The sequence below is a fragment of the Prosopis cineraria genome, unplaced genomic scaffold (assembly GCF_029017545.1).
Source record: "Prosopis cineraria cultivar Desert tree isolate PC_DT_omini unplaced genomic scaffold, ASM2901754v1 PC10, whole genome shotgun sequence".
Taxonomy (NCBI): domain Eukaryota; kingdom Viridiplantae; phylum Streptophyta; class Magnoliopsida; order Fabales; family Fabaceae; genus Prosopis; species Prosopis cineraria.
Genome location: NW_026555341.1, coordinates 38,503,909 through 38,514,975, shown reverse-complemented (window position 1 = coordinate 38,514,975; position 11,067 = coordinate 38,503,909).

The window sequence follows — 11,067 nt, the reverse complement described above, 5'->3', positions numbered from 1 at the left end:
AAACATTAGTTTTCCACAATTTAATTCAAATTATTTAAAAATATTCTCAATTGATAAAGTTAAACATGTAATTAACAAATAAATTATTTTTTCATATAATCATCCATTCATCCATCTCAATATATAGAGACGTTTCCACTTAATTGTTCATTATATGTTCTCATTACAATAACTAATATTCATATCCTTTGGACCTACCTTTGATTACCAACTAAACCTTTCACTTATGTATAAGTTACTTTTAATTATTTCACAGGAGTCAATAAGGAGTAGTTAAATTATTAAATGTTGTCTAAAAAATTTTAATTTAATCTTATTCAATTTATTATTTTCAAAAATATTTTTCTCTCATAATATTTTATTCTACATATAGAACATTGTAAAAGAGTAAATTTAAAAAAAATTAATAATTCATCTTTTATGTAAATTATACCATAAAAAGGAAAATCGATTTCTTGTATAAGCTTTTTCTTTTCCCCACCAACTAATATACAGGTTAACTACTATAGTCCCGTGCAAAATGCCATTATCAAAAAAATAATTGAATGGTAATATTTTTTTAAAATCCCAATAAAATAGTACAATCATTTGCTATGCAAAATAGAATAAATGAAAAGATAAAAAATAATTTCCAATGTTTAGAAGAAATCGAAGTCTAATATTTAGTGTATTCTTTCTAAAACAATATTTGAATAAAATCAAACCTTTTTTGGGCATCCATCCAATGAAATTCAATCGGACCATTTTTTATTAAAAAAAAAATCTTTAGCTTATCAAACTAGTTAAATTGTAGAATTATCTTTAACTTAATGATGTAAATATATTGATTATGAAAAATATATTATAAAAAAAATTAAACTTGGGCCAAATTAAATTCAAACCAAACCGCTCAAAAATTAAATCAAATCAATTACAAAAAAAGCCAAAAAATTTTCTAAGTTTTGACAAATCGGTTGGTTTTTTTTTTTTTTAACTGAACTAAACCAAACATGTAATCACCTTTAGAAAGTGATGTCCACCACCGATTCTTTAACAGAGATACGTGTACAAGAGAGATTTATCTAATGATAATGATAATAATTTAATCGCACCTTAGAATAACTTAACAATAATTAATTACGTGCATGATTTCGGCTATCTCTACGGTTTGCGTGCCCGCTATTTAAATGGCTTCCTTTAAAAAATATATATATATTGTTAGGGATCTTTCCTGTCTTTGTTTGAGTGTTTTCTTTTCTTTTTGCCTTTTAAAAAGTGCCCATCTTTAAATTGAACAGTTTATGAATTAATTGTATTCAGCTTGTTAAAATTTGAATTTAGCCCCACACATTTAGAAATTGACCTCATCACATGGCATATTAAGCTTGTTTATTAGATGAGTCGTGTTTTGAAATTAGTTTTGCCCATGAGCTTTGTACAGAAAATCACTGATCATATTAAATTATTCCTTGAAACAATGCAGCTTCCTAATGTCAAAATCTCAAAACCTTTCTCTTGAATTTATGATTGTTAATGTTAATTATTAACTTCATATTTATTGTTACTTAAGGAAAGTACTACCTCCATCTCAAATTATAGTACACTTCTGAAATAGTTTCTCCATCTCAAAATATAAGACACTTTGAGTAGATTAATATTTTATTAAATGCATCAATTTTAATATTATCCATTATCTCTTTATAATTAATTTTTTCCTTTTCTTTTTTCAATACATTAAATGATGGGTATTTTAGAAAGTTTATATTTTTATTTTGAAAAAATAAGATCATTAAGTATATTTAATGAGATTTATTAATATGTAAGATTTTATTTAAAAGTACTTTATAATTTGAGATAGAGATAGTAGTAACTAAAGTTTAATAATATGGAATAATTAGCACCCTTTTTTTTTTTTTTTTTTTACCGAAACGCGTTGTGTTATGTTTAGGACACCGCATGGCTTGCTAACTAGCTATCATTAGCAAATGAAATATTCTAGTCTATATTAATGATCAAGTATAATGATCATGTGAATTGACACAAGCAGTTATATAGGTATTTTTTTTTAGTGAAAAAAAAGTCAATCAACCTTATATCTAGTCTTTGATCAAAATCTTATGAATATAAACATATACTTTTTCCGTTCAAAAATATAAGGCATTTTTTGAGGAGTTGGATGTTAAAAAATGCAAGGTATTTTTAGTCTTTTAAGGTGTAATTATTGCTTCTTTTAAAAGTGCTCATATTGATAATGACTTTATATTTAGTATAAAGTATTTAATAGAGATAAATATAAAAAGATAGAATTAGTTAAAAAGTAGGTAACTATTTTATTGGAGAATAAAATTTGGTTAAAAATACTTTATATTTTTTAATAGAGAGAGTATAACACATGGCAATATTATCTGTTGATAACACCATTGATGAATTCTTAGTTTACAAGCTAGATGCCATTCATTTCTTGGTCCTAGTATTAAAACCAAGACATATGGGTCATGTGTTGACTTCAGCCGATATTGTAGTTAAAAAAAATTTTTTCAACCGACTAGAGTGCCTAATTAGCAAATAAAAAAAAAACACATGCAATTTTTGACAAGATTATATTGCTAATTGATCTTTAATACATGTTGACAGATTTTTGCTAATAAATACTTACTAAAACACAATATCATATGTTTGGGAAAGAAATAAAAGCTTGGGTACAAATTACTTCATATTATGAAATTTCAGGGTGTCAATTATTCTTCTCTATATTCTATGGACAAAAATGCTCTTTAATAATATAGGGTCAATATGAAATCAATGATTAGCATTAACATACGCACTATTAGTTCAAGGGTAATATTGTAACAATTTGGTTCAATGACATGATCCTTCCACTTAGATGTAAGGTGTTGTGGAGTCTATCCCTACAAGACCCAAAAATATGTTTGGGAATTATGTTAAATGGATGTGTGTTGGTTAATTAGGAGAATTGTGTGTTGTGTATTTGACGAGTAAGCATTGCCTACATGTGCCATTTATTATGAGGAAGGGTTAATTAGGAAAAATTAAAAAAAAAAGAGTATAGACAGGTAATAAAATAATTCAAATGTAAAAGTGGTTTTTAGTCCATTGAAATTAACATCGACATATGTGAATTATTTATGAGAAAGCATAAATAAATAAATAACTTGGTTTAAATGGAGCAGAATTATTCCTAAACATGTGCTTTCTTCCCTCGATCCAATGGAGCATGGACACTTCTGAATCGACAAAACATGTTGATTGGAAAATTTGGAAGCAGAGGCATATGCTCATGAAATAGAGCCACAGCCAACGACTGAGCAAATTCTTTTGAAAAAATGATAATTAATTCTGAAAAGATTAAATTAATAATAGTCAAATCCTTGATAATATTTTTTAAAAAGTAAATTATAAATATCAATTCAAACAAATTTATAATTATCTGAATTGTTATTTTTAACTCAATTTTTTTAAAAAATTATTAGGAACATATAATTATCATTAATTTAAAATTGAAGGACCTAACTGTTCTTCTCCCGATTCTTTTAACCGTAAATCATGCGTGATTCATTCAAAATGCATCAATGTGTCATGTCATGCTCTCAAACTAATGCTGTCCCAACACGTAAAATTATGATCCCCCGTACTCGCATCAACTCATTCTAACTCTAACCTTATATATTTACATATATTTTTGAGAAAATTAATTTGTAAATATTTTAAATTTTATTCAATTTTAAATTATATTTCTGTTATTTATTTTATTCTAATCAACTTTTCATAATTTAATTGATTAAATATGTTAATTTCTACATATTAAAAATCTTGAATTTTTTCCCTTAAAAAATGAAATTGAAAACTTTTCTACTTTTATTAAAATATTATATAAATTTAAAATTAATTACATAATTTTATAACTCAGAATTTATATAATTATGTGATTCTTTGTAAATATAATTATATATATAATTTTCATAAAAATAAATAAAAATGTAAATATCCAATTAAATCAAATCTTTTGCTTTCTGGTTAAGATTCTTAAATCGTTTTTTATAAATTTTTAAATTTTTTTGTTTTGAAAAAGATAATTACTTGTTAATAATTTTAACATTCAAGGACTAATATATTTAATCAATCAAACATTTAACTTATAAGAATTTAACTAAAATAAAATAAATTACTTAGGCCTAATTCAAAATCGAAAAAAATTAGAAAGACTTGCAGATTAATTCAATTTAAAATTTTAAATTTTAAAACATGTCCATATTATATCTTCCCAATTTTCTATTCTCAAATTTTAAAATTCAATTTAAAAATCAAGAGGAATTTTTATTTTCATAGCTTTCCCACTCAACTAAAAAAAAAAAACATTTTCACTTATAGTTTTTAAACAATCCTCGCTTTTAGTTCAACATATCATCATGTAGCACCCCCATCTTCAGTTATTTAAAACGCTAACCTGGTTTTTTTTCCTTACAAAAGACATGAAAACCAAAGGCTAGATAAATTAGCCAGTATCATCATTCCAATACTTGCTATACTTGCTCAATGTGATTACAAGCTCCAGATGAAATGAACACGGTTGACAAGATAAAAGCCATGAAGCACATAGGGTAGTGAAAGATTTCGTGTGAAGAGGGTGAGAAAATAATGAAAAAGTAAAACATGGCTTAATATGTAGATAAAGTAAACAAGTCATTGATGTTGTTGGAAATGTTGGGAAGTTTTGGAGATGTTATATTTAAGGGTGTTCATGATGCCCGGTTACCTGATATGCCTGCTCGAACCTGGTTATTTTTTGCCCAGCCCGACCCATAAAAAAAGCCTAAAATGTTCTATACATGTTTGGGCTAGGCAATGTGCGGACAGGGCCGAGCAGCGGGCAAGTCATACAGCTTTGCCCGTTTAGCCCAACCCGATTTTCTATGATTTTTTTGTTAATTTTTCTATTAATTTCTTGCTAACTTTTCTATGATTTATTGTTAATTTTTTTAGCAAACTTATATATTATTATTGTTAATTCTCTCATATTTTGGTTCCCATTTTGCTTTAAATTTTCATGTATGTTATTGCAATTTTTTATTTAGTTATGATATATTTTTCCTCTTCCATTCATGTAAGTTGAGAATTGAGAAGAGACTTTTTGTGAATTGGAGCCTACTCTTTAAAATTGTTGTTTCTCATCTGATGCTCCAAGCTTTTGTTATTTTGGATTATAGCTATTATTTTAGATTGAATTATGGATAATTTGATATTGTGCCAAGACTTGTGGTAGTTTTAGAAGTTAGATGTTGAATTATGGATAATTGAATATTGTGACTATTATTATGGATTTATGATTTTATGGTTTTATGGATGCTATTTTGAGTTGATATATAGGGTTATTATTGTTGAATTGTGATAGTTTTATTTTGAAATGATGAGAAGAATTGTTATTTTTTGAATAGGATAATTATTTGATGGGCTGGACGGCCCAAAGCTGCCCAACTAGCCCTGCCCAGCCCAAACTAATAAGGCATTTTTGCTGGCAGGGTTGGGCATCGGCCTGCATTTTGCTGCCCATTCATTTTTCAGGCTGGGCATCAGGCAAAGTCTTGCCCAGCCCAGCCCAACCCTGCCCATGTGCACCCCTAGTTATATTCATGTTCTTCTCATGATATTTTTAGCTATGTGATTTATGTATATAGAGACTCAAATACCATTTTGGCAAAGTATGACATAAATAAGGTTGGTTTTCTCAACGGAACATTCATTATGTGCCATATACATAACATTTCATATATCTAATCTCCCAACACATTCTTATTGCAAGAGCACCTCTGGCATCATCCTATTCAATTTGTTTCTACATATGCTTTAAGGCTTTTATTCACACAAATTGTTGTGCAATAATTGTGGGGAAACCAACTTCAAGAACGAGAATGGATTGCCTAAAATCAATACTTTGATGGAAAAGCAGATTCTTTGATACTCAAGTACCAGGTTCTTCAACAACTCACCAAGTTATCTCTCTCATTACAGCTAATGCCTTCCTAATTCAAGATGCTTTAAGATAAAATGTTCCATCTCATTATATCTTTCCTATCAAAATTGAAACCAATTTATTTAATAAAATTCATTATTGCCCTAATAATGTTTTTAACTCTTCTTGGGTAGGCTCAAATTAGGAGAAGATAAAACCATGAGGGGATGGAATAAATTAGAAGTAGTATTGAACTGGGTAGTTGTTATTTTGAGAATCATTATATTCATAATTATATTGGTGTAATTGAAGTATGTAATGAATTCTTAGCACATTGACAGACAAAATCCATATAGATACATTTTATTATTTATTATTTATTTTAAATATATGAATTTGTTCGTTATGGATTGTAGAGGCATTACTTTTAGAACATATCAATTCTAATTAATTTTATTGTTCATAACAATAATAGGTATTGAGTTGTTGAGATAAGAGATAAGTTACATTGATTATTAAATGAGACATTGAACTTTGTTGTGTGCTCACTTTTATTGTTATGCATTGTAATATTATTAAATTTTGGATTTTGTATAGTATATCTCTAAATCCAATTTATGATTTAATCATTTTTATTTTATAACAACTCATTATAGACTTTAACTAAATATTTTTATTTATTTAAATTATTTTTAAAATTTTCACATTCCGTGCATTGCATGAGACACCTACTAATTGTCATAAAAAAATTAAGAAAAACATAAAAAATGATAAAAAAATACCATGAAATATGTAAATAATAATAAGGTCTCGCAAAATGTAATAATTCTTCTCAAATTTCTTAAAATTTTTATGACATTAATGTCTTTTGTAAAATTATTATAATACCTTTAATTTAAAATAAAAAATGGATCAGTAATTAAAAATTTATAATAAAACTTCTTAATTGCTATTTCGTTTAAATTATTACTAAAAAAAGTAATTATTACTTAAATTAAAGTGGTTATTAATTTTTACAACACTTAAATTTTTAAGTTAAAATATATCTTTTACTTTAATTTTTAGAAAATTATTTTTTTCAGAATTTTACATCTTACGAGTGGTTTTTTTTTAATCCAATATTTTTTAAAACTATTCACACAATTCATCCCATATAGTTTTGTTTGCGATTTCTTATTACTTTTTTTTTTAAGAGTATCATGCATTTATTGAATTACAAGCGCCAACAGGTCATAGAGTGCTACTCAAGATCCAACGTCTATTCTCCATATTTTACCCCAAAAAGAAAGGATCTGCTTTATTTTTAAAATTGGCGATTTGATCCGATCGAAAGTCCTCACTGACACGTCCTTTTTTTTTTTTTTGTCTTTTTGCCAATGCATGATGAAATTATCCAAATGGCAAATGCTGTTTCGTTGTCTTACGGGATCAGTGTCATCACCCATCAATTAATTTGGTCAACTCCTCAGTAGTTTGCGTGGAAAAGTAAAACACTACAGCCTCAAAACTCAACCTTAAAGTCATCACTCGTTATCTTAATTCTTAGAGTATCTTCATGTCAAATAATTTTTATCGTGTTAGGTGTATGAATAATACTCCTATGACATAAGCCTTGTTATCTACTACTGTATAGCTGTATTTATTATTTTATTTTATTATAAAAGACGTTGACTAAAAATATTCTTTTTAAACTTAAAAATGAACATATCATGTAATTCTTTTATAATCCTGTTCTCATGTTGTAAAAAAATATTTTTGACAAAAAAATTAAAATAATATTCATATTATTTATACTAAATGGTTAGGAAGCCAGAAATAATTTTTAAAGTAAAAAAGATGTAATTTAATAAGAATAAAATAATAATATAATATCTAATAAGCTAAAGCATACCTCTGACCCTCTAACCTTATATAAGATATTATTAAAGTATTTTTTTAATCTTCTGACCCTTAAACATTTATATAAATATATATATAATACATGGCAATGTTTTTTGTTTGATAACACAATTGATGAATCCCTAGTTGCAAGCTGGATACCATTCATTTCTTGGTCTTAATATTTAAACCAAGACATACTGATCACATTTTGACATTGACCTTTTTTTAACCAACGAGTGCCTGGTTAACAAATCAAGATAAAGACATACATTTTTTGACAACATTATAATGGTAACTGATTATTAATGCATGTTGATAGATTTTTCCTAATAAATATTTATTTGGCAAAACATGTGACGTGTTAAACACAATATCATATATTTCGGTGAGAAATAAAAGCTAGGGTACAAATTACTTCACATTATTAAATTTCAAGGTGTGAATTGCTCTTCTATGTATTCTATGGGCAAGAATGCTCTTTTAATACAGAGTCAATATGAAATTAATTATTTGTATCAATATACCACATTATTAGTTCAAGGGTAATATTGTAACAATTTTATTCAATGACATGAGTCTTCCACTTTATACAGGTTGTTGGTGGTTCTATCCCCACGAGGGCCAAAAATGGGTTTGGGGGTTAAGTTAGATGGGGTGTGTTGGTTAATTAGGGATATTGTGTGTTATATATGTGTTGGGTAAGTAAGTGTTACACATGCGTCCCCTCCTTATAGAAAAAGGTTAGTTAGGGAAAAAATCAAAAAAGAAAGAAAGAAAGAAAGATTATATTATTATTATAATGAATAATTTAAAATAACAATTACTCCCTTCATTAAAAAATGTACGATATTTTTAAAAAAGTTAAATGTTTAAAAATATAAAATATTTTTAATTTTTTAAAGTATAATAATTACTTTTTTTTAATGTATCTATCAAATAGATCACTTTATATTTTTTATGGTGAAACACCTTATTAAATATAAATAAATATAAAAAAAAAAATTAATTTAAAAATAAATAACTATTTTATTGATGTTGAAATTTAGTTAAAAGTGCCTTAATTTTTAAACGGATGAAGTACTTGTAATAAAATAATTCAAACGTGAAGGTGGTTTTTAATCCATTATAATTAACATCGACATACATGAATCATTTATAAGAAAGCATAAATGAATAACGTGGTCTAAACGGAGCAGAATCAATTCCCAAACATGTGCTTTCTTCCCTCGATCTGATGGACACAACTGAAACGACAAAACATCTGGACTGGAGAATCTGGAGATGGAGGTATATACTCATGAAAGATTTAGACGCCAGAACCAGAGCCGGTGAATGAGCAAATTGTTTTTGACCGTGAATCATGCACATGATTCATTCAAAACGCATCCATCTGTCATGTTGTTCTCTCAAACTGATGCTGTCGTCTCAACACGTGTAATTATATATGCCTCTCCGAATCAATTCTAATTCTAAACTTACATACTTACATGTTACTCTCTTCATTTTAAATTATAAAATATTTTTAAATAAAATCTCACATATTAATAAAGTTCATTAAATATACTTTACAATATTATTTTTTTAAATGAAAATATAAATTTTTTAAAAATAACCTTTATTTAATACTGTATTGATGAAAGAATATTAAAGAGAGAGAATATATGGAAATGATAATATTGAAAAAGCTTCATTAATGAAACCTTATTTTTATCAAAGTGCCTTATATTTTGAAATGCTGAATCTTTTCTAAAAGTGTCTTATAATCTAAGATGAATGAAGTATATTTTTGAGAAAATTAATTTATAAATCCTTTTAATTTTTTTTAAATTTTGAATTAGATCTCTGTGATTTAATTTATTTTAATCAAGTTCTATAATTTAATCTATTAAAAAAGTTAATTTTCAAGGATTAAAATCCTTGAATTTTTTCTTTTTAAAAAATGAAATTAAGATATTTTTATTAAAATATTATATAATTTTTACAACTCAAATTTTATATAATTAAGTTATGCTTTTTCAATATTTTTATATATAATTTTTATAAAAATAAATAAAAATGTAAATTTCCTATTAAATAAATTTTTTTGATTTTTTCTTAGAAGTCTTAAATCATTTTTTATAAATTTTTAAATTTTTTTCTTTGAAAAATATTATTATTTATTAATAATTTTAATGTTGAAGGGACTAATATATTTAATTAATCAAACATTCAAACTATAAGGACTTAATTAAAATAAAATAAACTATATAGATCTAATTCAAAATCAATAAAAACTAGAAGAACTTATAGATCAATTTCTCCAAACTTATATATATAAATTATATATATTTATATATAAGTAAAACCATAAACCACCTTCTAAATATGTAACATCCCAAAGTTTAAATAGGGATTAATTAAATTAATTAGAGAGTTAGATTAATTAATTGAGACGATTAAATTGGTTAACTAGGGTAATTGGATGGCTTTTTGGGCCTATTGGACCCTACATGAGGCTTAGAAGGAGACTATAGAAATTATTGGGTTATTTTGGGCAAGAATTATTTGGCTTAAGTAGTGTTTTTGAAAATCTCCATATGTTGCAACCAAGGTACCTAAAATCAGACTTGTCATTAAACCGATCATGGCATTAGATCACAAGTTAGTGGTTCAACCGGGGTTGAACTGGTGGCAAATTGATCATGATTAAAATAATATAATTTAAATACAAAGATATTAATTATAAAAACATTTAACTAATCCAATCACTCAAAAGTCTAACAATAATAAAATAAAACACTTCAAATATCTATTTTTACAATTACAACCCTTCAATTATTAAAAAGTCTAAAACTAATATTCACCAACACCAAAGTTATCATTAACTTCATTCAAATCTTCGAGCATTGAGATATTAGGAGTTGAATGAGAAAAACCAGAACCACTAGCAACATCAAGTAAAGATGGGGGCCTCTAGAACATTCATATATTCATCACCTACAATAATAAAAATTAATACTAATGAATGGCATTTCAAGAAATTTATATACTTGTATTAAACATGATAGTAGATTTAATAAACCTTCATAATCCCTCTTAAGGGTTGATGAAGCATTTGTGGTTTCATTGTAAATGACACTCTCAAGATTTGCAACATCTTGAGAATCAAACTTATCCTCTTCTTCAGCCACCCAAAAGTCAACTTTGTCAATTGATTCATAATTAATGGGATCATAACTTTTATTTTTCCTCGATTGACT